Source organism: Nomascus leucogenys, chromosome 6 (genome assembly GCF_006542625.1).
Source record: "Nomascus leucogenys isolate Asia chromosome 6, Asia_NLE_v1, whole genome shotgun sequence".
Taxonomy (NCBI): Eukaryota; Metazoa; Chordata; class Mammalia; order Primates; family Hylobatidae; genus Nomascus; species Nomascus leucogenys.
In genome coordinates, this window is record NC_044386.1 from 70,613,227 (window position 1) to 70,630,512 (window position 17,286).

General features: G+C 48.1%; 1 protein-coding gene across 5 annotated transcripts in view; it reads left to right on the forward strand.

Moving 5' to 3' along the window:
* APBA2 (amyloid beta precursor protein binding family A member 2) overlaps nucleotides 1-17,286 on the forward strand; it is a 229,211-nt gene that overhangs the window by 100,903 nt on the left and 111,022 nt on the right. For 4 of the 5 annotated variants that reach the window (XM_030814399.1, XM_030814402.1, XM_030814403.1 and 1 more), the window contains one exon: nucleotides 10,535-10,587. The gene's annotated coding sequence lies outside the window, so the exon portion shown is untranslated. Of the gene's footprint in view, nucleotides 1-8,361; nucleotides 8,457-10,534; nucleotides 10,588-17,286 lie in introns of those variants that run through there. The other variant, XM_030814401.1, reaches the window with a different exon arrangement.

A 17,286-nucleotide genomic window follows, 5' to 3' on the forward strand; every position in this document is an offset into this window, starting at 1 on the left:
CTGGATGTAACGAGTTCTTGCTGCTTTAACTGGATCGGGTTGACTGTTTGACCAGCTCAGCTGGTTTGTTCTAAGGAATGAAACGCACTTCTGCTTTCTGGAATCTGAAGGAAAGAGAGAGATAGAAAGACAAAGAGGGACAGATGTGTTGGTGGCCGGACCCTGGCTTCTGGACAGTCCTTCCTGATGGCTTCAGGACCTGGGAGGAGCGGCAGAGCAGGTGGCTGCCCTGGGCTTGCCAGACACCCCCATTCCAGCAAGATCCTCCTGGGGGATGTGGTGCCCTCCCGGCCTCTGAGGCACAAGCATATGCTCATTTGGCCTAAAAAAGTCTCCTTAATTAAAATTAATATCGTAATGCAGTAAATCCTTCTGCCTCCTCTTCCCCTGCCCAGTTACAATTCCCGGTGGCTCTCTAGCCGGTAGAGGAGGCTTCTCAAAGTTTCCTACCTCCTGGAGGAGAGAAGCCATTCCCCGATCACCCAAAAGGATGAAGTATGTTCCCACTGTGTGTACTTGCTTGTCACTGCCCAACATCTGCAAACATTAACTAAAGTGCTGAGCCCATTCAGGTATAGGACTCACTAGTTGGTTAATGTGACAGACAGCGTTTCCTGTGCCAGCGCTGGCAGGTCACTTCCTGTCATCCAGCCCTCCTGAGTGTTGCAGTGGATGCCTGTTTCGTAGGAACACTCAGCCTGTTCCGTAAGAAGGAGCACCACTTCTCAGCCTGTACTTAGCAGGTCACTACTGTTGACCACTCTGCTTTTCTTTTTAAAATTTTAATTATTAAAAAAATTTGTTTTGAGAGTTTCCCTCTGTTGTCCAAGCTGAAGTGCAGTGGTATGATCTTGGCTCACTGCCACCTCTGCCTCCTGGGTTCTTGTGTCTCAGCCTCCCTAGTAGCTGGGATTACAGGTGTGTGCCACCATGCCTGGCTAATTTTTGTATTTTTAGTAGAGACGGGATTTCACCGTGTTGGCCAGGCTGGTCTTGAACTCCTGACCTCAGGTGATCTGCCTGCCTCGGCCCCCCAAAGTATTCAGATTACAGGCATGAGTTCCTGCTCCCGGTCCCCTTCTTATTTTTATGTTAGTCTTTGGGGTTAAATTTATTACAAAACAATTGGCATATATTTTAGTCTCTTTAGGTTACTGTCACAAAATACCATAAACTAGGTGGCTTACAAACAACAGACATTTATTTCTCACAGTTCTGGATGTGGGAAGTCCAAGATCAAGGCGCCAACGGATTTGCTGTCTGGTGAGGGCTTCCTGGTTCATAGAAGGCCATCTTCTCACTACATCCTCAGTTGGTGGAAGGCTCAGGAGAGTTCTCTGGGGTCTCTTTTACAAAAGCACAAATCCCATTAATCACCTCCCAAAGGCCCACTGTCTAATAGCATCACTTTGGGCATTAGGACATGTTGGAGAAGGGCAGGTGCAAACATTCAGTCCGTAGCAGCATACAAAAATGTAACAAGAATAATGTGATGAACAGCTAGGTATCCACAAGCTGCTAAAGGTGGAGAATACTACCGTATTGGTTACCTATTTCTGTGTAACATATTATGCCAACACTTAGTGGTATAAAACAGTAAACATTTATTATCTCACACATAGTCTGTGGGCCAGGAATATGGAAGCAGCTGAGCTGGGTGGTTCTAGTGGAGGGGAAAGATGTGGGCTGGGGCACCTGAAGGCTTGACTGGGGCAGGAGGATCCACGTCCAAGATCGACTTCACCTGGCTGTTGGCTGGCAAGAGGGCTCAGTTCTTTGCCATATAGGCCTTTCCACAGAGCTGCTTGAGTGTCCTCACAACATGGCAGGCGGCTTCCCCCAGCCTCAGTGATTCAAAAGAGAGTACAGAGAGAGTAGAGAGGAAGCTGCTGTGCCTTTTATGACCTGGTCTCATTAGTCATACACTGTCATTTCTGCTTATGTCTGTTCACTAGAAGCAAGTCACTAAATTCAGGCCACACTCAGAGAGAGGAATTAGGTTCCACTCTTTGAAGGGAGTGTCAAAGAATTTGTGGATATATATATATATATATATATATATATATATATTCTTTTTTTTTTTTGAGATGGAGTCTCACTGCTCTGTCACCCAGGCTGAAGTGCAGTGATGTGATCGCAGCTCACCACAACCTCCGCCTCCCAGGTTCAAGTGATTCTCCTGCCTCAGCCTCCCAAGTAGCTGGAATTTACAGACACACACCACCACACCTGGCTAATTTGGGTATTTTTAATAAGACAGGGTTTCACCACGTTGGCCAGACTGGTCTCGAATTCCTGACCTCAAGTGATCTGCCCGCCTCAGCCTCCCAAAGTGCTAGGATTATAGGCATGAGCCACCATGCCCAGCCTGTGGATATATTTTAAAGCATCATAACACCATTGCAGCTAGAGCCCCTCCCCAGGTGCATCTTGTCTTTCACACAGAGGTAACTACTGTTGAAGTTTGATCCTTGTTTATGGCCTAGTACATGTATAAGTATTCCTACCCCTGTTAGTTCTGCATTTTGTCCATAAGCGTTATGTAAATGATAGCACCTTGTATTTTTTTCTGTAGTGTGCCTTTTTTTTTTTTTTTTTTGAGATGGAGTCTTGCTCTGTCGCCCAGGCTGGAGTGCAGTGGCGCGATCTCAGCTCACGGCAACGGCTGGGTTCAAGCGATTCTCCTGCCTCAGGCTACCGAGTAGCTGGGATTACAGGTGCCCGCCACTGCACGCGGCTAATTTTTGTATTTTTAGTAGAGACGAGGTTTCGGCATGATGGCCAGGCTGGTCTCGAACTCCTGGCCTCAAGTGATCTGCCTGCCTCGGCCTCCTAAAATGCTAGGATTGCAGGCCTGAGCCACCACGCCCATGCCTTGTTTGCTTAACATTATGTTTGTGAGATTCATCCATGTGAAAACAGGTGGCTGTATTTCATGCATTTTCACCGCTGTGTGGTATTGCATTGTACAAACATAAGACTATTTGTCGTTCTCCATGAATGGACTCTTAGTTGGGTTCCTATGACTTGCTGCTACAAACAAGGCTGTCTTGAGTACTCAGGTATGTGTCTCTCTGTGAACGTGAGCTGGATTTGTCAGAATATTTAGCAAGGATTGGAATTGCTATGGAAGAGAGTACAGTAATCTTCAAATGTACTAGAAACAGCTAAATTTTATTCCAAAGTGGGTGGGTGTCCTCATGAATGGTCCTGCTGACAGCGTATGAATTTCCTCTTCTCCTTTTTCTTGACAGCACTTGGTGTTGTCAGACATTTTACATTTTTGTCTAATGCGTGAAAGTGCTGTCTACGTGAGGTATTAATTTGCATTTCCCTGCGTGCCAGTGAGGCTAACATCTTTCCATATATCTGTTTTCATATATATATATATATATATATATATTTTTTTTTTTTTTTTTTTTTTTTTTTGAGACGGAGTCTCGCTCTTTCACCCAGGCTGGAGTGCAGTGGCGCGATCTCAGCTCACTGCAGGCTCCGCCCCCCGGGATTCAGGCCATTCTCCTGCCTCAGCCTCCCGTGTAGCTGGGACTACAGGCGCCCGCCACCTCGCCCGGCTAATTTTTTGTATTTTTAGTGGAGACGGGGTTTCACCGTGTTAGCCAGGATGGTCTTGATCTCCTGACCTCGTGATCCGCCTGCCTCAGCCTCCCAAAGTGCTGGGATTACAGGCGTGAGCCACCGCACCCGGCCTATATATTGTTTTCATATATTTGGTATTCTGTGAATGACTGGCCATATCTTTTGCACCTTTTTTTCTATTTTCTTATTGATCAATCTGATCTGTTGTTGAGTTTATGTACCATAAATATCTTTTTTCTTTTCTTCCTTCTAACATAATGTAGAAGCTAAGAGTGTGGATTCTGGGGCCACATTGCCAGGGTTAAATCCCTGCTTCAGCACTTCCTGTGTAGCCTTAGGCTTAATCTGTGTGTGCCTCAGTGTCCTCATCTGCAACATGGGATGATGGCGCCCCATGGCGGGCCTGGGAGGATGAGCAGGTTCGTATCTGTGAAGCAGTTAGTGCCTGTCGTAGTAAGCACAAGATAGACTAATGCAACTTGGTGTGCTGGGCCCTGTGTGGCCACATGGGGCTGTATGCACAGGTGTCGTCACCATGGCCAGAGCTGGAGCTCAGATGTGTCTGAGAAGATTGGCAGATGCTGCTTCACTCTGGCTTCCGGTCTCCTGGGTGGCCCTGCTTCCATCCCTGAGCTGCCTGAACGGAAAACGAAATCCCAGCCCCGCTCCAGGGGGTGCCTGGGAATTGGAAGGCATCAGGCTCCTCACAGCAAAAATAGAAGCCTCATTTGCTTAGGAGAGAACAATGACGAGGAAGCAAGCCAGCAGAGGCGGCCTTGGCGGGCTGTGTACACCCTCTGCTTGTCCCCGCACTCCCTGGGGTCAGACGTAGACGTGGCTAAGCTGCCTGCAGACCTTCCCTTCCCCTTCATCCTGTTCTGCGGTGGGCATCAGGGTCCATCCTGGGACGTGGGCTGTCTTGGCACCAAGTTCCAGTTCTTAATACCTCAGTGTCGCACTGTTCCCTGATTTCTCAAAGCCAGGCAGGAATTGCAGAAAACAAGGTTGGTTTAATATCGAGAATCACTGGAGAGCCGTGTCAGAGCCCTGCTGAGAAGTGAACTGCGTTTCTGTCTACCTCATGCTGTGGGCTACACAAGGACAGACTTACCGAAGATTACAGCCCAGGGGGAAGAGGGCACGGTTAATGTCAACCCCACACAGAAGAATTTAGCTCCACTGGGCGCGGTGGGCACTTTGGGAGGCTGAGGTGGATGGATCACCTGAGGTGAGGAGTTCGAGACGAGCCTGGCCAACATGGTGAAACTGCGTCTTTACTAAAAATACAAAAATTAACCAGGCGTGGTGGCATATGCCTGTAATCCCAGCTACTCGGGAGGCTGAGGTGGGAGAATTGCTTGAACCCGGGTGGGAGAGGTTGCAGTGAGCTGCACTCCAGCCTGGGCAACAGAAACTCTGTCTTAAAAACAAAACAAAGCAAACAAACAAGTCAGCTCAGCCCCACTGCAAGGAGTTCCTGGGTTTATTTAAGTGAGCCTCAGATAACTTTACATGAAAGCAAATGTGTAAAAAGTGATAAAGTCAGGTATATTGAACATTTGTCCTGAGGGCAAATTTCTGAGCTCTAAAAGCCAGTTTGGTTTTAGATAACATCTGTGAGTCTGGAAACAGGCTGAAATACTCTATATCTGCACTCCCAACTCTGCCTTTGGCTGTGTGAGCCCCCATGGTCTCCTTGAAAGAATTGGTCCCCCATGGGTGAACTAATCACCCATGAAGAGTCTCCCAATTCAAATCTGGAGTAAAAAGTGAGGACCTGGGGGCAGAATGTTATTCATCACATGTGGCCTGTCACTGCTAGACTTCAAGGTAAGTTTCCAAGAACAGAGCTCTGTGACCATTTTCATGATAGCAATTTGTACATTATTACTAAGTAATTTTAATGCCATGTTTACAAGCCACCTTCCCAAACAAAACAATTGTTTTTGGCAGTTAGACTCTTGAAGACTTAACTTTTAATCCAGTTTCTTCTCAAAACATTTGCACAAATGAGAGTCTTGAGGTTTGAGCTTTCTATTCTAAAGGCTCAGCTTCTTGCCCAGGAGAAAAATAATACATGCTCATGTTTATAAATAGAGTTATGGCATTGGAGTCCTTTACATTGCAGCCAGCCTAGGGACTCAGTTATTCAGAATTTAAACATTTTACTTGTAAAGAGCACTTTGGTATCCACCCCAGCTGGGGCATCCCCAACTTCACTGTCACTGTCCCTCCCACCCTTCCCTCCAAAACCTGGGTGTCCTCCTCCCTGACTGGCTCTGAGGACCTGGAGCCCCTCTGAGCCCCCACCCCACCCCCCTACTGTCACTGGTCTTTGGCCATTTCTTGGAGCGGTTCCTGGGGACCGTTTGCCTTCCTTGTCCTGGAAGGGCCCTGCTCTGCCTGTCTCAGCACCATCTCTGTGTGTCTCATCAGGAAGCAACAGACAACTCCCCAAGCCCCACAGTAAAAACGTCTCTCCTGGTCTGGGGGCGCATCCATCCCCCATGTCCCCAGTCCCATCCTGGTTGTTCTGGGGTTCCAGCCACAGCTGTGGGGACACCGCCATCTCACTGCATCCCTCTTGCGGCAGCTTGGCTGAGCTACAGGGCCAGGCCGCAGGAGGCCTCCTTGTGCTGGTGCTCACCTTGTGCCAGGTGTTGAGCTCTGCCAGCTGCCTGGCCCCACTGTGAGGCCGCCCCATGCAGGTGAGTTCGCTGGCAGCCCAGCCAGCCCACAAAGGCCATGTGAGTGTGAACCCCCATTACAAGCTTTCCCTCATGAGATGGCGCTGATCAGTCTGGGGGATACCTGCCTTTCGGTACGGGCTGCAGCCATTAGGCTGGTACCAGGAGGAGCCAGGTCCAGCTGGCACTGGGGCGACGCTCTGTCTTTGATGCACCCTGATGCTTCCCCCATCCTTCTGACCATGGCGCTCAGCATAGACCCCTTGCAACCCATCCCAGGGCCTCTGCTCAGTGTGGCCAGAGCATCCTGTCAACAAGTGTGTCACTGCCTTCGGGTTATTATTGTTCACCAGATTCCACTTGCTCTACAACCCAGGCAGAGTATACCAGGGTTTCCCAAACCTGTGTGCCCAGTGCCAGCCCCTTAGCAAGTGGAGCGTTGCCCATTTCACTCTGGGAAATGCAGCCATAGCTCTGGGGCCAGCTAGAGGAAGGAGTGTGATTGTGCCTTCCCGGGACAACTTCCAGGTCTGGGAGTCTGTGATGTTGTGAGTGTTGCCTTAGCTTTGCTAAGAAAATGCTTAGGGAGATGGCTTCCTTCACCCATTCTTCTACCCATGTGCCTTTCTGGCTCCAGGGCTGGTGTCCCCTGCTTTGGAGGGGACACTCACATGAGCTGCCCTATTAGCCTAAGCGGCTTCCTGTCTCGGGCTCCCTCCCCAGCCATTTGGGTCACCTTGGGTCCCTGAGGATCGCTTCTGGATCTTGGACCCCCTCACCAACTCCTGTGACATAATAATCAAAGGTAATCAGGAAATGTATGAATCATCTTCTTTAAGGAATATTTAGCATTTCTGCTCATTCCAGAGTCCCTGGAAACATGGTATTTCAAAGGCTCGGTTAGATCACAAGTCCAATTTACTGCCAGAAATTTGCACATAGAATAATACAGAGCCTATGATGGCAGTTGTGGTATCCTGTGAGAAAATTAATTAGTCCTGAAATTAAATGCCAACAGCCTCAGCAAAATATTCATGAGAGAAGCGAACCTCGTGCGTGGTGTTTGAAGTCAGGCAGCTGAGGCTGTGTACTGGACGTGTTTCTGTGGCTGAGTTCTGCTGTGGACTCTGGGCTAGTCTAGGCAAGGCCTGCCTCTCCTTCTGGACTGGCTCCCAGGGCTGGGGGCCCAGGGAGGCCCTGCACCCTGGAGAAGGAGGGAGTCCCTGAGCCTCTTTGGCCTTGTATTTGTGTGTCCCTCTGGGCTGCAGGGCTACAGAATAAACCAGCTCCCAAGCCTCCAAACAAAAGTAAAGACCTGTGAATGGCTACACTTAGAGAGCAGAGTGTTGTGATATCATGGGGAGACCTGTGTACTTAATTTATGGTCTGAAGATTGAGAAGGATTTAATTGTTCCAAAAATGGTGAGAAAAGAGCAGGCCCCAGCCTTTCTGTCTGATCAGAAACAGCCGAGGGGGACTGGGGAAGTGGCCTGGTCCTCACTGCCCCTGGAGGGGCAGGAAGAGGATGGAGTGATGTGCTTGGCAGATGCAGGAATGGTCAGGCAGTGGGAAAAGCCTAGGGTTTCCAAGCAGTATCTGATCCTCTGTGTTCCTTCTGCCCGCTGGGATGGAGCCCGCCCCCCAAATGTGCCTGGCCCACTGGTGACTCAGAGTCAGCTGCCCCCAGGGCCTTCCCGGCTCTCGTGACCTTGCCGGGCATGACTTTCAGGGGAGCCCTCTGTCTGGGAGACATAGGTCACTCGAATCACACAGCCGTGCTTTAGCGAATGCTAGCCAGGGGCCCTGGAGAGGGCAAGGACAGGGCACTCCTTCATGGAAACGAAAATGAATATTTTTCTCTGCAGAAAATGAAAAGTGGTGCTGGGTCCAAGTGGTAGGTGACCTGGCTTTTGAGCGAAAATGCTGCTGGGAAATGAGAGAAAAGAAACATGAAAAGAATGCAAATGAGGGTGGTGGACAGGGGCCCAGAGGCCTGATTCCTCCACCCTCCGCGAAGGCTGGGTGTGTGATGCCTATAAATAAACACTCAAAACCCGTTCTAAATGGAGTGAAGACATGGGCCTGCTTCCTCTTATGGAAAGGCCTTACATAAGGTGCAGTGCTGCTGTTGCTCCTGGGCGGTGTGATGATTCTGTGCCTTTGCTGGAAGTCAGTGTGAAGCCTGTGGGGCTGCTGGGGGATGCAGATGGATGAGCTCTGGCCTTTCTGGAGACTTGCAGACTCTGGGAAGGAGGCGGTGGGCGATGGGCAGGCCTCCCAGGGCTGGGAAGCAGTCCTGAGACAGGCTCCGGGTTTCCTGAGGCGCTTCTGGGCCAGGAGCAAGTGGGAAAAGCTGGACTGCAGTGCTTGGTCAAGTGACAGCTGCCCAGAGCTGGGGTTTAGGGTGCCTGGAGAGGACAAGGGCTGGCAGGCCTGACTTTCTCACTGATCCGCTTGGGGTCACAGAGCCAACCTGTAACAGAGCGAGGAACTGAGGCCGCATCCCTGGACTCCCTGTGGAGGGTTCTTGCTGTTGGACTAACCTTTAGTTCATGCACTCACCCAGAAATTACTTATTTTTGGAGGACCGCAGATGGCGAGCTTAGGAGTGAAGAGGGGAATACTATTCGAGGCTAATGTGATTCCAGGCAACATTCTAGAGGTTTCCTTGCAGTTCACCTTCCCAGCCACCTTTGAAGTAGTTCTTATTGTCCAGTTTTACACACGATGAAACTGACAGAGATGGTGTGAAGGGATTTTCTGAGGTTCACACAGGAAGCAAGCAGCCCACGCTGACTCCACTGCGGAAAGTGTGTGTGTGATTGACATGCTTTTTGTGTGGTGCTCACTTTGGGTGTGATAAAGAGGCCTCCTTGCAAAGGGCCAGGATTTGTGAAGCACCATGTTGCTTCACAGAACAGGCCGTGAAAAGCCACAGAAGCGCCACACCCTGGGAAAGAAATGGAACAACGGTGCAAACGGCCAGTTTCCCCTGAGCAGAGGCAAGCAGGTTACAGCTCTGCAGCTCCCTTAACGGGTAGCTTGTTCAACATGGAAACATCTTTAGCCTCCTCAGAGACATCAGGTCATCTCCTTTACATGGGGACCAGAAGTATCTGCCCTGGGCCATTTTGGGTGGAGGAAATTCCGTAATTATAACCCTCTGCTAGGAGTGTCTGCCTAGGAAGTGAGAGCAACTGGCCGCTTTCTTAGAGAAGTGAAGACGCTGAGTACAGACTAAACCTTTGTGATGAAGTCGAAGCCACTGTGTTGCCTGTGTCCTGTTTCCTTCCCCAGTGAATAGGGCTCTTCCCTACGACTGCAGACCCCAGGACCAGACTGCAGGTGCCCTGTCCAGCAGTGCAGCCATTCGTGAAGGGCTTGCAGCCTGGCCCGGCTCAACAGCTGACGCCCCCGGGAGGAGGCTGCATTACTATCCTTTTTGAAAGGAACACAGAAAGCCCTTTGTAACTTTCTCTATCTGTAGCCAACATGGAGGGAGAGGCAGAATTCAGATGTGATGTTGCAGACAATTGAACACCCCTCCTCCTGTTCCACCCCGGCTTCCTGCCCATAGCCTTCTAATGCCCTTGCCCTGAATTCCTGATGCAACCCAAGGGCCTGGCCTTGAAGTCCCCGAGCCTGCTAGCAGTAGCTTCCTCTTCAGCCTTCCTGTGCAGAGCTTCCTCTATTCAGGGAAGTCTGAGACCTGGTGGCCTCTTTCTCATTCTTTTCATGAAACCATCTTGCCTGGGAGAAGGTGGGCTGAGACCCTGGGCATTGGAAGGGAGAGGTGATCCTCCTTCCTCTCTTCACTTTCATTGCTGTCCTCTCCCTGCCCACCCCATGTGCGCACCCTCTGCAGTCTGAAAGTGCCGCAAAGCACCAGCTCTGCAAACCCGTGGGGTCAAGCTTTGTTGTGGGAAAATACATATTCATGAGGGCTTTGAGGAGCCTCATTAAAATGCAGAGAGTCTCTTCTTTCAAAATGGTACATAAGCCATCTCTTTATTTGCCCAACACATTGTTCTTAAGGCAATAATTATGCGATGAATGGCTAAAGAAACATTTTAATTATTTGTTTAGGGTAATTTCTGATTATCTCATTAGAATTATAATCTGTTCACTTTTACAGGTAATTCAAAGCCTCATATTTACATTTTTATACTTGAAGGAGCTCTATGTGCGCACCTGTATCATTGCTGAAGCGGAAGTAATTTTCTCTGTTTTCTTCTGCTTTATTCCAGAAAGATTTGATCACCAGGAGATTTTTCGGGACATACCAAACCACTCATTTTCGGTAAGAAATACAAGGCAGCGTTGCATGGAATGAGGTTTTGCTTTTGCCGTGTGGGGAGCGGACTGTTTCACTGGAGGGAAAATGCTACACTGGAGGCAGAGCTGGCAACTGCCATGGTTCTTTGTTTTCTGGGGTCCTGTGTGTGTGAGCTCAGGGAGTTTGAAGCTGGGGTTTGAGTCACAGCCAAGGGGTGGATGGACACTGGGGACGCTGCTGGCACTTACCTTGCCTGGAACAGACCTGCCTGCCACCCAGTGACAACACAGCAAGACACGCACTCCCCATCTGTCCTCTCCTCATCATACTGGTGTTTCTGTAAACCATGGTCCTCAGCAGACTCAGTCATGGATTTGTGTAACTCCTACCTAGGTTCCTAGTTACAGCGAAAGCGGACACATGTATATCGGCAACAATAGGTAGCACTCGAACTTTCACTCTCCAGTGTGGGCAGTGGCTGGTCTACTTTGAGAAGGGACCAGCCATTGTGAGATACCAGGAAGCTGAGCAGAAGAAATCTAACTTTGATAAAAAGAGACCTCCTCATCTTGCCAGGGATGGAGCATGGCCCATCCTCCCTCCCTGCGCATAGAGCAGTATTGCAGCCCTGATGACACTGCCCCACGGTCAGCATTTGGCTTGCCCTTGCCCCGTAGGACTGGTAGGAACAGAGTCCTGGTGCCAGCCGAGTGTTCCACACAGGGGAGACTTGGAAAGGACAGGTTCTGCACTGCAGATGAATTGGCTCTCTTCTTCTGTGGCTGGAGACACACAAGGCGGCGGCGTTGTAGGGAAGCCGGTGTACGGGGTGGGGCGTGTTTGGAGAACGAGGAGCAGAGGGCATTGTTGCTGGAGTTAAAGAAGCAGAGCCAGGGATGGTCTTCATGTCCTGATGCCCAGAGCAGGCCTGAGCTTCTGATGGATTCTGGGGGTTCTTATGTATTCTTGGGAAGGAGCATGCGGTAAGCTTGGACAGGGAGGCAGTTCAGAGTGTTACATGCAAGGCAGCAGTGGCCTTGGGAACACCCCCACTGCCCGACCAAGGCAAGGAACACTTTATGTGTCCCAGTGGGGAATCTCTGTGCCAGTTGTGTGAGGGGACGGATGAAGACCAGCAGGGGTGAGGATGGGATTCTGGAGTGTCAAGACTCAGATTCAGAATCACAGTTTTTCTTCCAGGGCAGTGCAAGGCCACAGGTCTGGCTATTTGAAGCCACCCAAAAAGCCATTATTTGTAAAGCAAGGCGGCTTTATTGATTTCACTTTCTGCCCTGCATCTTTCCCATATCATGGTAACCACTCACCACTCCTGTTCTGCTGGTGAGGCAGGAATTCCTTTGCAGCCAGTTGGGGAGCATTCTTGTCACAAATGTCCTGGGTGAATTACGCGGTGGCTCTCCGTGGAGGGAGCACATTCACAAGGCATTTAAGAGATGCAGGACAATCAGCCCTCGTCCATGAGACAGGATGAAACGTAGAGGAGCTGCGTGATTATTAATGGGTTTGGACATAAGCTGGAGTGTTTACTGAAATTTTTCTCAGTTGCCAGTTTTCAAAGTTTGTGAATGTACTTTTGTGCTCTCAACAAGGCCTTTTCTGCTCTGTTTAACTTTCTACTTAAGGTTGTAAACATACTTCAGCTATAATGACATTAGATGCATCATCCACTCTCAGCTCTGAAAATGCTGGAGATTTTGATTGTCACCAGCAGTAAGGACAGCTTATGAAAGGAGATGTTACTTATGGAGACGCAGCTCATGATTCCATAAAATTCCAGTCTTCAGGGAGCCCAGGGTTAAGCAGCTGTCTCAGCCCATCCACCCTCTAGGGACTATCCACGGTGAAACTGGCTTCTTGATGTTTTCCTTATGGAACCTGGGGTGTCATTACATTCTGATAGAGTCATAGGGTGGTCTTGTTTATGCCTGTAAGGTATAAGATATTTTTTTCTTCTGAGTCTAGAAAAGACCTACTGGAATTTTTATGTATCCTGAAATACTATTAGACGATCAAAATCAATTGCAATAGAGAAGGTGCTGGGCTCTCTTCCCGATTGCTCTCACTCATCTGCAGTGTAATAGGCCTATCATGTAAGTGAATATACTCATCACAATTCTCTGCAGCTTCCCAGCAGAAAAGCATATTCCTTCTCAGAGAGAAAGGCGGCAAGGAGATGGATATTTTTAAATGCCAATTATGCCAGAATGAGTCTCTGTGAGGAGATCTGTAAAGAGAAGAAAGGGCCTGGGTTTATTTATTTTTCTACTGCAAATGGAATCATTCTGTAGCTTCAGATTACTAATACCCGTGGTGTGCCTGATGTCTTTTCATAGGATAATTTGTGAATGTGCTTCCACTTACAGGAAAAGTTTGAGGCTCTTTTCTTACTCTCTTCTTCTTTTTTTTTTTGAGAATTAAATTCTAGGCCTCACCATATCCTATGATAACCATCCTATAAAATGTGTGAATAATGAAATGTATAAAATCAGTGATTATCCTGAAGGAACGCAGAAAAGAATAATAAGCTGTATTTAAATCACAGCAAGTCTCAGAACGTATATTAAGTTAGAAGACATCACGTCCTGAAAATGATGGGCTGATGTGATACTAGCATGTACCCCACTATGGATGCATATAAATGCTGTGTAAAACCTATCCCAAAGTGTTCTTTAAAACATAAGATCCAAAGAAAGGCATGGAAATTCCAAGCTATGAGACATGAAGAGAAAACACAAAGCCAGAGCACTAAGGCAGGAGGCCATGAGACCCCCAAGCAGTGAGGTTCCTGATGGAGAGCCAGGATGATGAAGACTGTGCGAGATTTGTGCAGGGAGAGACACGGCAATGGCTGGGACAGGGTAGCAAGGCTAGGAGCAAGTGCTCACATGTATAGGAAGCCAGGAGGTGGCAGAGGTGTGTTATGGACCAGGTGGGAAGTGATGCAGGACAGCTGATTGGCCACACAGGAAAAGAGAAAAGATAAAGTGAGATCCCTACCTCACAGCATATGTACCAGTAAATGGCCATAGAATTAAAGGCCTATGCCAGGCACAGTGGCTCACACCTGTAATCCCAGCATTTTGGGAGGCCGAGGTGGGCAGATCACCGGAGGTCGGGAGTTCGAGACAAACCTGGCCAACATGGCGAAACCCCGTCTCTACTAAAAATATAAAAAATTAGCTGGGTGTGGTAGCGGACACCTGTAATCCCAGCTACTCAGGAGGCTGAGGCAGAAGAATTGCTTGAACCTGGGGGGTGGAGGTTGCAGTGAGCAAGATTGTGCCACTGCACTCCAGCCTGGGTGACAGAATGAGACTCTGTCTCAAAAAAAAAAAAAAAAAAAGAATTAAAAGGCAAAATATAAAGACAAAAATGTTAAAATACATAGAAGATTTTTTCTAACTGCTCTTGAGGTGGGAAACATACACACATCATAAAAGAAAATATGGATTAATCAAACATCAGTATTAGCAACTTCTTTAAGAGAACTATAGGCTGGAATAAATATTCATGATGAATTTACTGTGAGAGATTGGTATTCTGTTTGTATCAAGAACTCTTTCAAATTAATTTTAAAAAGACAATAGAATTGAAAAATGAGCAAATACTATGAAGAAGAAAAAATGAAAATGTCAAATAGACAAATGAACTCTGCCTTCTAATCAGGGAACTGCCTGGGAGACCATGAGATACCACTTCACACTCATATGTTGGCAAATTAGAAAGTCTGATAATCGAAGGGTTGCCCAGAGTGTGAAGCAAGGGGGCCTTCATGTCCTGTTTATCAAGGGCAAATTAGTAAAACCCCTTTAGAGAACAATTAGGTGTTATCTAGTAAGGTTGAGATGTGGATGCCCCATGACCCAGCAATTCCGCTCCTGGGTATAGATACCTTAGCAGGCCATGAAAGGGATTCAGTGTTGTATTAGTCAGTTCTCTTGAAAACAGAACCAATAGGATCAGTTTATCTTAGAGTTTATGTATCGATCAATTGATTGATTGGTCAATTGATATAAGGTATTGGCTTGCATGATATGGCATCTGGGAAGTCTCACAATCTGCCATCTGCAAGCTGGAGACCCAGGGAAGCCAGCTTCCCTGTTGTTGTAGTGCAAAGGCCTGGGAAGCAGAGAACTGGTGCAGATTCCAGTCCAGGCCAAAAGGCCTGAGAACCAGCAGCATGGAGGGCAGCAAAGACCAATGTCCCAGTCAAGCAGTCAGGCAGAGAGTGAATTCGACCCTCCTCTGCTGTTTTGTTCTATGCAGGTCCTCACTGGAGTGGACGATGCCCACGTACACCGAGGAGGGCCATCTGCTTTACTCAGTCTGCCGATTCCAGCACTAACCTCTTCCAGAAACACCTCACAGACTATCCAGAAACAGTGTTTAACCAGACGCATGGGCACTTTGTGGCCCAGTCAGGTTGATACATAAAATTAACCATCACAAGTGGGTCACAACCAGCATTTTCTAAAAATATAAACCGGATTAGAACAGAAGATATCAGGGTTTGTTCTGCATAGTGAATGATAGTGATCCTGAGAAGGGGGACTTCAAGGGGGTGGGACTGACAGCGATGGTTAAGCCTGAATGGAGGTTTGCTACATTGTTTTCTATGCTTCTGTGTATTTGCAAAGTTAAGGAGAAAAGAAGTTGTGGTAAACACCTGGATGTAGGCACACGGACCCCAGTGTTCTGTGCTGTGGGTCCCTCTGATGGGGCCGTCTTGCTCCTGTCTTGCTGGTTCATCCTCCACCTTGGCTGACTACCTGGCCTCACCCTTGTACAGATGGTTCTGTTTGTCTCTTCATTGAAATGGGTGGGATTTATTGATTTATTTAGAGGCAGGGTCTTGCTCTATTGCCCAGGCTGGAGTGCAGTGGTGTGATCATGGCACACTGCAACCCTGACATCCAGGGCTCAATCAGCCCTCCCTCCTTGGCCTCCTGAGTAGCAGGGACTACAGGCACGTGCCACCACACCCAGCTTATTTTTATATATTTTTTTAATAGAGGTGGGATTTTGCCATGTTGACCAGGCTGGTCTTGAACTCCTTGGCCCCTAGAGTGCTAGGATTACAAGTGTAAGCCACCATTCCCTGTGTGAAATGAGTAGAATTTCTGAATGAGCCAGGCTTTGCACATTGACCTGGCTTTGCCTCTTGAACTGCTGCCTTCACTTGGGAGGCTCCTTCTGGCCCTGCCTGTGTGGCTGATTCCTCTCTCAGGTGCTTCTTTTTATCTTCACAGACGAGGCTCATGGGCTTCACTTTTTGGGACCTTAGGTGGACATCTCAGTCCACAGCCCTCCTGCCTGGCTTCTGTCTCTGTGGATTTGCAGGCCTGCTTGTCCCGTATCCTCCAGTGCCCGGCCCAGTGCCTCATGTACAGTGGATGCTCAAGAAGTATGTGGTCATCACATAGCTCTAGTTTCTTATTTTTATTTTTATTTATTTATTTTTTTTGAGACAGGGTCTCACTCTGTCACCCAGGCTGGAGTGCAGTGGCATGATCATAACTCACTGCAGCCTTGAAATGGGCTCAAGCAATCTTCCCACCTCAGCCCCAAGTAGCTAGGACTACAGGTGAGTGCCACCATGCCCAGCTAATTTTAAAATCTTTTGTAGAGAGGACATTTCACCATATTGTTCAGACTGGTCTTGAACTCCTGACCTCAAGTGGGCCCCCTGCAGTGCTGGGATTGCAGGCATGAGCCACTGCCCCTAGACTTTAGAAATGTTCAGAAGCTCAATTTCCCATCTGCAAAGTGGAGACTCATGAGTTGGGGGTGGGTAGATTGTGAGAATGAACCACATAATGAAGAGGGGTTGTGTAGCACATGTGAGTTTTCCGATCTTGCTGGTTTCCTTCCCTGGAAGAAGCAAAGAGAGGACGAGGAGCTGGCTGTTACCATTTGCTTGCAGACTTGGTGTGTGCTTTCAAATTGGAAGCTCCTGCTCTGACACCCAGTTCTTTTTTGTTTCAAGTTGTACTTTAGAAGATAAAAAAATTCATCAACACCCTTTTTTTTTTTTTAAAGATGGAAAATGGGTTAAGAAAGTAGCACGAGGAACTGCTACGAGGTTGAGCCCAACATAATTAGTGTGATGAAAGGGAAGTTAGCCATTTCTGTATGTAACTTTTGATTAATGATATTCAGCTCTAATTAATTATGTCCAGTTCTAATTAATGACATTAGTGTGCAAGCCAGCATTCTCAAACTGTGTTCTGAGGATTCCCAGCGGATGTTCCTGAATATAATAGTCCCCGGTCACATTAGGTTGGGAAGTGCTGTCTGTACTGCCCGTCTTGGACACTCCCAAAGCACCATATAAAAGACCTTCAGAAGTCCTGCAAGAAAGGGAACAATTTAAATTTCTTTTAACCTGTCATTTCCCAGACTTACTGTCACCATGTGTGCTGCTAGGCACATACGGACATGCTAATTTAACTCTCATACCGCAAGGTGTGCTTGGATGAATTGATGAGCAATGTACATGTCATGGAGACATTTTCTAAGTCTTCCAGAGTCATAACAGGGGTCTCCTATATCGCAGCAGGGCATACTGCAAAGAATTTCATTTCCATACAGTCTAGGGCTGCTGTGAACTAATCTCCTTTCTTGGGCAAATCGCTTAATCTCCTTCAATCAGTTCATACATCTGCAGAGGAAAGGGTGATGGCATGCCACCCTGGATGGTGG